We start from the raw sequence: 12,686 nt of genomic DNA, 5'->3' as shown, positions 1-12,686 counted from the left end.
CAATGACACATCTCTGCTTCTGATGCACGTCCATGACAGGAGTTGCTTTCTTAGAGTCTCACATTATCAATAGTTTCAACAGAAAGATGAAACTTTCATGTCATGAATGCATAAATTCATAGCAATGCAATTTGCAATACCCTCTGATCCATTCAGGTGGATTTAAAAATAGGAGGCATTACTTTTGGAATGCCACTCATATTTTTAGTTAAACTAGAAGAATATCTGGAAATAAATTCTGTGAACAGAAAAATTTGCACCAGTTCTCTGTTGCCTTAACAATTATTCATCTTTTAACGCCACTTTTTTCTTGTTCAGGTGTCAGACGTTTTCTGAAATTATAGTTTAGTGGATCAGCAGTTTCAAAATTCCATTCTGTGCGAACTTATCCAATCACTTGCTTCTAGGTTCTCCTTGGCTGGCCATCTTTGGTGAAATTTAGGACACATGCTTCCACAACGATTTATCCGGTCAAATGAACATTTCACATAACCATACCTGTACAATCAACTCATTATGGGGATAACCTTAATGCTGGACAGGTATAGTTTTTTTCAACAAATTCTCTGAACTTTCTGGCTTCCTTTGTTTCTAATACGCAATTAAGAGAATGATAGATTTGTTCGTTCAATTGTTCCACACGGTTGATAAGCAGGTTATGGGTCTGTAGTTGTATCTCGATTTCTTCTTCCTCTATTCATTTAACGTTGCTTTTACCTTGCTTAGGAGTCAGGCGCCTTTTGGATATTATATAACTTCACTTACTAGTTCTCATGATTCAGCAGGTCAGCAGTCTTCAAATTCCACTTAGTGTGGCTTTACCTAATCATTTTCTTTCAAGTTTTCCTTGGACAGATATCCAATGTTTTTACAATGATTTATTTAGGAAATTGAATCTTCCAAATGACCAGCATAATCGATTCATTCTTAAGATTATCTCCATGCTGGTCAAGTGCAATGCTTTCATTAAATCCTCTAACCTGATGTGTTGGGTTTGGTCAGATTTCACACTGTAAATCCATCTGATCATGGACCTGTCATTACTGTGGTTCATATGAAAAAGGGCTGGGTAAGAGCCCAGCATTCATTGCTATATATCATGACGCTCTTGACACAATTATACTTTCAAATAAAGATCATCATTATCAAAGACCTGAAAGTTTTCGATATGATCAAAGTAAGAATCTTTTGATTTGGAATTGAAAAATGCTGAACATGGTTTTTTTTTTTTTTAACATTACCGAAGGACAATATCGGCAATGCTTTATACAAAACAGAATATTGCAAGAAAGACTAACAAGATGATGGAAAATAAAAGCTGAATCTTAGATGAATGATCAATTTCTCAATTGGAGGAGGGAACAGAATAAGGGAATGTACAGCCCCTTTCTGTGTGTGTGTGTGTGTGTGTGTGTGCAGCAACAAAAAACAAACCTTTTTTGCTAAACAACTCTTATTAATTTTGAATATGGAGTGAAGGCAACAGAAAGTGATTTTTGATAAAAACAAGTCATCTCTCTTACCTCTCTCACAAAGTATTTAAAATCTTAGCTTATATATATATATATATATATATATATATATATATAAGCTAATTAGTAGAGATCATTATCAAGTTTTCTCCACTTTGTACCGAATACATCCTATCCTTATTTCTGAGTCTATACTATTAACCGAAACGGGTGGTCGGAACTATCACAGTAACAGGGTGCTAGTCCACTTTCGATATTATTTACTAGTTCTTTTCATTCCCAAATGCGCATTCCTATAAATATTTGCCAGACTGAATGTATATATAAATAACATATATATATATATACTAACGAGTGTGCCCGGCGTTGCCCAGGTGATCAAATGTGTTAAAAAAAATTTTTTTTTTAAAAAGTGGTAGTAGGCAGGCAGGCTCGAACCCGCGATGCGAAGGCGGAAAAGAAAGTGTAAGAAAACGTGACATCTTACCGCTACACCAGCATTCCAATTTTACGATGCCAACCAGAGTGGATAGCAAAATGAAATCACCCACTTAAGTCTGGTTGTAGGCGAGTTAAGCTTTCCGCTTTCTGCCATATTTGTTTCCTCACGATGTTGGGGAAAATCAGCTAACCCCAAAAAGGGGGAGCTCTGGTAGTGTCCAAATGAACAGCAATTGTTTGCTATGAAGGGTCCCCACCACATTTATCAAAGCAAATCGCCTTCAAGACGTCCCGGCCCAGGAGGCCAGACGTTTGTGTTTTTGAATTAGATTAGTTTCGCTTTTATACGAAAAAGACAAAGAAACACTGGAAACCAAAAAAAGATAGAGACAATGTCCGTTTTCATTATAATCCAGGAAACTTCTCCAAAATAGTAAAAAGCCTTCTGTGGACACACAAAAAATGCACGCACCCATTTTGCCTTTTATGTATTAGACTAGCCTGGGTGCTCAGCGTTGCCCACGTGTTTGTAGGTGTGTGTTGAGCAAAAAAATAAATAAAAATAAAAAAAGTGGTAGTAGGCAGGCTTGAACCCATACCACGAAGGAGGAAAAGAAAGTGAAAAAACAAATGTGACGTGTTTGCTGTTGCACCCATGGCCAAACCGAAAGTGACGTAGGTTTAAATTAAGGGTAGACAATCGAAAACAGGGGATGATTTTCGAAAATATCAGTAAAAAAAAAAAAAAAAAAAAAAAAGCCCCTCCCCCCCTGTAGAATAGTGCCTAGTTGAGGGCGAAGGAATTAATGTTTTTGGCCGATTTTTTAATATTTGTCCTCTGAAGGCTCAAGCTTCAAGATGATACCAATCTCCTGAAAATCTGTCGGGCAGATATATATACATACATACAGGTGAGATTTATATTATAGATGTCCACATGCTAGAACATTTTCATCCTAAATTCTACACAATTATACAGAATGTACTAACTATGCATAAAAATAATTAAGTGTAATAGTTAAATGAAACCAATCATAAAATAAGAAACCTTAAAAAATGAATAATTAATTAATGAACACTCGTTTTTGAAAGGATATGCAAATTAGTTAACCTTCATGAATTTGCTTGTATATCCATGACTGAGTATATTATGAAGTTCGTTTTAATAATTTTTAAAATAGAAAAAATAGGTTTTTAATATCAATGTCAGAGCAAGAAAAGAAACTTAACTTTATAGGAATATACTAGCAGGGGGTGCCCTGCATTGCCTAGTCGTAAAATACGCTAAAATATGATATTTTAATTCATGCAGATTTGTATATATTATTATAGTCAATTCTCTATCAATTATTAGTTATTATATTCTGGCCAATATATAGTCATGATTTCAAAAGTAAAAAAAAAAATATATGAATATTCTTAGCTGGAATTGTAACCAAAAGCAAAACTAACAGAACTCCAGCTTGAGTCATTACCATTTGAATCATCAGTTGGATAAGAAATACCTAAACTAATCTTAGCATATATATGTGTGTGTATATATATATATATCTATAAAAACAGAGATGTGTGTGCCACAGACGATTTCTGATTGGTTAATCCAATAATCACATCTCCTAAAAAACTATGGTTTCCTACGCTCTTAACTTTACCATAAAATATTATGCCCTTATTTATTGTCCATCTTGGAAGGGTTTAATTTTTTCCTAACTTGCCATTTACAAATTACAAAAATACGAAACTTACAGACATCACAATCCAACCTCCGACACCACGTCCGCCATTCTGGCGCTAGCCGCACACACAACACGAAAACAAACGCTGTCCTACCCAGCACACGCGCACACACACACACGTTCACTACTGTCTTCTTTAAAACATGTTCTTTTGAAGAGACGATTTTTTTAAACTGTTGACACACATGTTTTGAAAATCTAGCAAAAATTAATTTTCCTGAAATTTTTCACTATTTAAAAATAAATTATGCCGGCTGATAAAATTTTAAAACTTTTTTTTAAAGCTAGAAAGATAAAATTTAAAAATACTTATTTTTATATATATCAAAGGCAAGATAAGTTACTTTTCTTCCATACTGAATATATTTTTTGTGTTTTTATTCAATGTAACATGTTTATTCAGCTCGAAAACCATAGTGTTTACCGATGTATTGGAAAATTCAAGATGGCGCCTCACTCCCTCTTTAACACGGTAAGTATGGGAAAAGGTGTTATAAATAAAAAAACTAGAAAAAATACTATTAAAAATCCGCCGAATATATGTCAAGCTATGTCACGGTAACATATATTGAGCGAGTTTTTAACAGTATTTTATCCAGTTTTTTATTTATAACACCTTTTCCCATACTTACCGTGTTAAAGAGGGAGTCAGACACCATCTTGAATTTTCCAATACATCGGTAAACACTGTATGGTTTTCGAGCTGAATAAACATGTTACATTGAATAATGTCACAACCCGGTTAATGGATGACCGAATTGATTGGCAGTCAGATCGCGACATAAGAATTTATTTTATTTTATATCCAACATCTCATAATTATCTTCGGTTAATCGTCAGATGTCGGATTAACCAGCGAAACATCAATAAGGAGAACGGAACAACAGAGAAAAAATGACGAAACGAACACTCAATAAAAGTTTAGAATTCAAGAAAGATTTTTATATACAAAGGAAGAAGAAAAAGTTCCGATAAAAAGAATGAGTGAGACAGACGTATTTCTGGGGATGTTTGTCAGATGTATGCGGCATGCAAAATACAGTACAATATGTATAAAAGTTTGTGGAAAGGAAAAGATATTGGCATGAGATAGGCCAAACTTATCTGTTTTTATCCGTTAGGGTAAACACGGATTAAAAGTCCGCAAACACAATATCCAAAAAAAAAAAAAAAAAGTTGAGATGGCGAAAGTTTATCTCTTCCTCGAATCTTAGTTCCAAAGAAGAATTCAATCGACAATACGATTATATTTGGAATGATAATCCGCAATTTAATTAATTCAAATCTCAGCCAGATTAAATGTTGAGGTTAATCGACAATATTTGACTAATAATCCGCAGTTTAACTGATCCAAATCTCAATCTTCGATGAGGTCCGATTCTCGGAGCGACTGTTTGATATACCGGGCTGTCTCACTTCTTTTCGCCAACCGTTTATTTCTTATTTCCCGCCACGAATGTTCACTGTCTGGTTGCCATGATGACGTATTTCCGCTCGCTACGGCGATATTCACACCCAACCTCTGTCCCATTTCCTTCAGCCAAGTGTCTGCCACGCCACATCATTCACAGAGAGAGGGGGTTATCTGGTTCATTAGATTTTTAAGAAAGAGAGAGATAGCGAGATATATATAGAGAGTAAGTAGAGAGATTGACTGTTCGCTTTGCTCTGACGTCACAATAAAAATATGAAAAATATATCCAGTTTGGTAGAAAAGTAACTTATCTTGCCTTTTATAACATTTATTTGTTATATATTTGTTTTTTGACAACTTTTTCGAATCTATGTGTATAGTAATACAAACCCACATTCATTTTGATTTTAAAAAAATTCATTTTGATTAAAAAAATAATTTAATTTTAATATTTGTTTATTGTCTTAACTCATATCAAATGTTTTGCTTGTGTTCTGCTTCAAATATTCATAACCTTACATGCATAATTTTCATTTAATTATATTAAATAAACTTCAAGTTTACTACAAATCAAATCGTGTTCCTTCACTTTTTTAAAATGTAATTTATAAGTAATTAAAGAACGCATTCTAATCTTTAAAATCTATAATACAACGAAATATTCAATTGCTTATAATACTTAAACAAACAACTTGTGTTTTTTTTATTATTTTTTTATTATTAATATTAGATGAGTTTCAGTATAAATCATCGTGTTCTTTATTTCAATCCAATTTTGAAGTTTTGTAACGCTGTCTGTAAAAATTACTGTTGATTATTGATAGTCTAAGAGTTCCACATATCTTGCTTGTTGGGACTTCGGCGATGACATCATTTTTTCAGCTGGCCGGCCATCTTTATAACGAAGGCCACGCCACCATCCCCCCACCAAAAGGGGAAGCCTGGCATTTTCTCACCCGAAAGGGGGGAGCTTGGCAGTTTCTCCCCCCAAAGCAGGGAGCCGGTGTCCCCCCCCAAGAGTGGGGGGGGGCGAAGAGGCCAGGAGGAGGTGACTTTTTTCTTTGGGGGGGAGGGGGGGAGAGAGAGAGACCTTCAGGTACCCTCCTCCCTGAAGGTGGGGTTGGGGATTATCTCTCCCTGAAGGGGGGAGGCGGGCACCAAGCATGTAAATCCAGAGGGGCGACTTTTTTTGTTACCCCTCGGAGTGGGAAGGGGGTCGATCACCCAGGCAACGCCGGGTAACCCCTGCTAGTATATATATATATATATATATATATATATAGCCACCACATGAATTTTATTCAAAATTTTTAAGAAACCGTTTAAACCTTTGAACTCGTCATTTTTCTTATCTTTCTCACTGGCATTAATCTGTGTGACTAAATTAGGATTCAAACTAAAGTTGGATTGAAAATAAACAAGTATTTTTAAGATTTTCAAATTCGAATAAACCTCAAGAATCAAGTTATCTCCTATTATTTTTTTTTTTTAAGAAATGACAAAAATATCAATAGTATACTATACTACTGAATAAAAAATTTCAATTAAAAAACAAAAAGAAGAAAAAAAGAAAAATATGACTTGAGTGCCATCAGCTAGAATCGAAACCGAAACTGAAAGCTAAATTTAAAGCATTTCTAACAGAGACATTATCAGGTGAACCAGCATCATCAGGTAATAAAAAGGTGGAAATAAACTTAATATATAAATGTTTGCGCATGCGTAGACGCCAGTTTGAATTGACTTTCAATTAACAAAATAACTATTATTCTGAGTTCTGTCAATTTTAACCCCTGGCAACTATTTTAACAGGCTAAAGACCCATAAAAGAATGGTCGAGAAAAAATGTAACCATTTGAGCTGTTTAACGTTGCTCTGCAAGTTTTCGTTTTGGAAGAGATAAAGTTTGAAAAAAAAAAAAAAAAAAAAAAAAAATGGAGATAGACAGACTAACATAGTGAGTTTTATAAATTAGATACATATATATAAAACTCTGTGGACCTTGCGCTCTTGCTTGAATGTTGTCTTCAACAACCGAGCAAAAAAAAAAAAAAAAAAAAAAAAAAAAAGGGATACCAGGTGAATATATACATACACACACATCTATTTAATAAAATAGATCTTGCTCTTCTCTTATTGAGGACTCGTAATAACCTTGTAAATTCATTAATTATTACTCTTGAATAACTTCAACCTGGTTAGTGTGCGTGTGTGTGTGTGTATATATATATATCAGGGGCGGAGATGGGACTAGTGCCACTCGTGCCCGGCACGACCAATAACTCGGTAAAATTAATTAAATAATAGATCGTTTGCCCAGAGAAATGTAGTCGAGAGGCGAGAAATTATCAAAGTTGGGCGCCCAACTCCTTTATTGACGAATAAGGTTAGAATTCGGTCGTTCCAATCCAACTGGTTTAATGACATTGACTGGTTATGTGCGAGTAAATCTGAGGTTAAACTCTATGGTTGACCTTGCTTACTTTTCACGCCTAAATCATGAATTGGCAAGGTACGTTAGTCAATCTGTGCTATACAATGGAGAGTCACGCAATAGAAACTATGATGACTTACTTTGGGTTCACAGACCATGGGTTGGGAACTGAAGTTGATAGAGGGCAGGGGGGGGGCACGAGTAGCAATAATAGGCTAGAGTCGCCACTGATATATATATATATATATGCATATGGACGTGGCTCGGAGGCTAAGAAATGGAGGTGGAGAGTTGTATGTTTTGGTTTGGATTCTAGCTAATGGCACCTACACCATTATATATATATATATATATATATATATATATATATATTTTAGTTTTGATCTCACTATTATATATTAGGTTCAATCATAATAAATATGTAGTTTGCATGAATTAAAATATCATATTTAAGTACATCTTATGACTGGGCAACGCTGGGCAGCCTGCTAGCATATATATAAAAGCAAAAATCAACTTTATAGGTATAGATATAAATTTAAAGCATAAAAAGACTAATTTCAGATTTTGTCTTTATTTTTCTTAGACTTAAGTAGCTTTGCACCCTACCCAAAGAACAATTTAACCCCGTCTCAATGTCAGACCCAACAGGTCACATTTTATTCACTTTTATATATCAAGGATATGAGGGGAAAGTGATTAAAAAAAAAAAAAAAAAAATTTGAAATCAAGAGGATTCCTCAAAGTTTCTTGTAGTAAGGCCATGGTCCCTACCAATTTACCAACCGAGAAGGCCAGAATTTTAACTGATAATAGTCTATAATAAGGGAATCTCATTGGGGTAGAGTGTGGAGGATGTTAATCTACAATAAATTTTTTTTTTTTTTCATAGAGAAAGTATCAACTGATGATTTGAAGGAGACAGACATTCATTACGAATCGTTTGTAGAAATGGCAAAAATTAACATTTTCACAGAGCGGGGAAAAAAGGAAGTCAAGGAAGAGAGAAAAGAAGGAAAAAGAAAGAGACAAAATGAGAGAGAGAAAGAGAAATAAAATCGAGCCAAATGAGAAGAAAAAATAACATAAAACCTTAAACAAAAAAGCTGAATTCTACTTTTTCTGAATTAAAAAAAAATCAGAATTCCCTTAAAAATAAATAAATACATAATCTGCGAACTCAAATCCTTGGCTTTTATAATTTTTCTTCTATAATTAATCTTCACATATTTTCTCTTTCTTTTCTCGGGGTCTCACACAATCTATGCATACATGTACATGAAGTATCTATCTCACTTTCCAGGGATGCAATCAAAACCAAATGCTTATATCAAGATAAACCAACTTTCGAATAAATGTTTTATGAATTTTGAAAGAGATAGTTTGAAAAAAATGGAGACAGACATTGTGAGTTTTATAAATGAGATTAGATTTTAACCGGCAAAAGTTCAACCTAAGTTTTTAAAAATAATACTGAGATCAAAATCATCCTTGTAATGGATACTATTGAAATTGCTCAAAATCGTTATAAAAAAAAAAAAAAAAAAAATTATATATTTATATATATATATATATATATAAATATATACAAAATACTTGACCAATGTACGTGACATTTGAAATAGGATATTTTTGCTCCATGAAAGGTACATACATCGTAAGGATTTTTTTAGGACATAAACCCTAGAAAAAAAAAAAAAAAAAAAAAAAATTGGAGAACTCACATCCTTGGCTTTTATTATTTTTCTTCTCTAATCAATCTTAATATATTTTATCTGTCTTTTCTCCAGGTTTCACACAATCTATGCATACATGTATGAAGTATCTCTCTCACTTTCATTGGATTTAATTGAAACCAAATCCCTATGTCAAGATAGAACAACTTTTGAATAAATGTTTTGAGTAATCCAATTGTTTTCTTTTTTTTTTTTTAATAAATAATATTGAGGGAACTGTTTTTGCATGAGACATAAACGCCAAAGACAACATTTTATTTTTGTTTATTCATAATAAAGCCCTCTAACATCATTAAAATTTTCCAGGGTAAAAGAAATACAATGAGAGTAATTATTATTTCAATCCAAGTAAAATAGGTTTAACTTTAGCAATCATAATCATATATAAATAAAAGAAGATATATATAAAAATAAATTTATGTTCATAGTTGATAACCGGGAGGGTCGTCTAGTATATATAGGGTTGTCTTCTATTCAGAACATCATAAACAATCTGTTAAGTACTGATTAGCAGTATTTGTGTACTCAAAAGAGTCTTACAGTTAACGCTTAAAATCAAGATGGGAGATAACTCAAAAAAAAAAAAAAATCTTTCAGTTTATGATATGCAAAAGAGTTGTCTTTCCTTTATTTTAAGATATCAGTAATTTTTAGCCAATACTACTTCAAAATATCATTGGGAAATATATTAATAACTACTTATATCTAAATTAGGGACTCTCAACTAAGGTTCAACAGAAGCTTTAAGCGCCCCTAGAAAAATTGTGGCGTTTATACAGTATAGGACACATAAAAATTAAATAAATAAATAAAAATAAATAAATCACATTTCAGGTAAAAATTTGGTCTTTTGTTATAATAGAAAAATTAGAAATATTGAATTTTAAGTAAAACCAATGGTATCTACTTAATTGTCAGTAATGTAAATATCCAATATTTATTAAAAATAAGGTAGAAAATTAATAAAGAAAATAGTGTTTAGAAAAATTTGCAAGTTTTGCTTACATAATAAATTAAATAGCATTCCTAGTAGCAGGGGAGGTAATTAATTTCTGAAAACTCAAAAACAATTCCGGAGAAATTAGTTTTTTTCCTTTGTGTTACAAACATGGCGAAATCGTTTTTTCACTGAAGCAGGGAAATACTTGTTTTTTTTTTTTTTTTTTGTTTTTTACTTATTCAATAATATTCAAATAATTGCAACATGATAATTAAGTAAATAACATTGTTTTTAGTTGAAATCGACATAAACAGTAATTTGTTATCTTTGTTTTGTTTTTTTTTAATGAAAACTCAATTTTTTGACTCTTGAATTTCACTATTATAACAAAGATAAATTAAAAATTTAACTTAAGTTAACAAATTTACCGAACTTCCATTACTATCGATTACTATATTGTCCTTTTGACTACTCTACACTCTTTAACCCTTATCCTTGAGTGGCCTGTCGGCCTTGATAAGTGGTGACCCTATGTAAAAAAAAAAAAAAAAAAAAAAAAATTTTTTAGATATACTTACGTATTAGACAAATATAAGTATTCTCATCAAATTTTTTTTTTAATTATTAAGTAGAATTTTAATTAAAAATAAAAATCAATTTTTGTATTTTGCCAATCTACCATTCAGACTAACTTATCTCCCCCTGCTTTGCAGGCATTTTCTCTCTAATAAAAGATGGATCGGCAAAATATTAAGTTATTTTTATTTTTAATTAAACTTCTATTTGATAATTTACTGCTTATTCAGATTGGCACTTATAGCGATTAAAAAAACAAAAAAAAACTTTTATATTGCAAACCATAAACAGGGCTAAACTTGTAATGGCCAAACCATAAACAGGGCTAAACTTGTAATGGCCAAACCATAAACAGGGCTAAACTTGTAATGGCCAAACCATAAACAGGGCTAAACTTGTAATGGCCAAACCATAAACAGGGCTAAACTTGTAATGGCCAAACCATAAACAGGGCTAAACTTGTAATGCCCAAACCATAAACAGGGCTAAACTTGTAATGCCCAAACCATAAACAGGGCTAAACTTGTAATGCCCAAACCATAAACAGGGCTAAACTTGTAATGCCCAAACCATAAACAGGGCTAAACTTGTAATGCCCAAACCATAAACAGGGCTAAACTTGTAATGCCCAAACCATAAACAGGGCTAAACTTGTAATGGCCAAACCATAAACAGGGCTAAACTTGTAATGGCCAAACCATAAACAGGGCTAAACTTGTAATGGCCAAACCATAAACAGGGCTAAACTTGTAATGGCCAAACCATAAACAGGGCTAAACTTGTAATGGCCAAACCATAAACAGGGCTAAACTTGTAATGGCCAAACCATAAACAGGGCTAAACTTGTAATGGCCAAACCATAAACAGGGCTAAACTTGTAATGGCCAAACCATAAACAGGGCTAAACTTGTAATGGCCAAACCATAAACAGGGCTAAACTTGTAATGGCCAAACCATAAACAGGGCTAAACTTGTAATGGCCAAACCATAAACAGGGCTAAACTTGTAATGCCCAAACCATAAACAGGGCTAAACTTGTAATGCCCAAACCATAAACAGGGCTAAACTTGTAATGCCCAAACCATAAACAGGGCTAAACTTGTAATGCCCAAACCATAAACAGGGCTAAACTTGTAATGCCCAAACCATAAACAGGGCTAAACTTGTAATGGCCAAACCATAAACAGGGCTAAACTTGTAATGGCCAAACCATAAACAGGGCTAAACTTGTAATGCCCAAACCATAAACAGGGCTAAACTTGTAATGGCCAAACCATAAACAGGGCTAAACTTGTAATGGCCAAACCATAAACAGGGCTAAACTTGTAATGGCCAAACCATAAACAGGGCTAAACTTGTAATGCCCAAACCATAAACAGGGCTAAACTTGTAATGGCCAAACCATAAACAGGGCTAAACTTGTAATGGCCAAACCATAAACAGGGCTAAACTTGTAATGGCCAAACCATAAACAGGGCTAAACTTGTAATGGCCAAACCATAAACAGGGCTAAACTTGTAATGGCCAAACCATAAACAGGGCTAAACTTGTAATGGCCAAACCATAAACAGGGCTAAACTTGTAATGGCCAAACCATAAACAGGGCTAAACTTGTAATGGCCAAACCATAAACAGGGCTAAACTTGTAATGCCCAAACCATAAACAGGGCTAAACTTGTAATGGCCAAACCATAAACAGGGCTAAACTTGTAATGGCCAAACCATAAACAGGGCTAAACTTGTAATGGCCAAACCATAAACAGGGCTAAACTTGTAATGGCCAAACCATAAACAGGGCTAAACTTGTAATGGCCAAACCATAAACAGGGCTAAACTTGTAATGGCCAAACCATAAACAGGGCTAAACTTGTAATGGCCAAACCATAAACAGGGCTAAACTTGTAATGGCCAAACCATAAACAGGGCTAAACTTGTAA

The sequence above is a fragment of the Euprymna scolopes genome, chromosome 18 (assembly GCF_053919585.1).
Source record: "Euprymna scolopes isolate OS-2025 chromosome 18, ASM5391958v1, whole genome shotgun sequence".
NCBI classification, from domain to species: Eukaryota; Metazoa; Mollusca; class Cephalopoda; order Sepiida; family Sepiolidae; genus Euprymna; species Euprymna scolopes.
Note: the sequence above shows the minus strand (reverse complement) of the source record.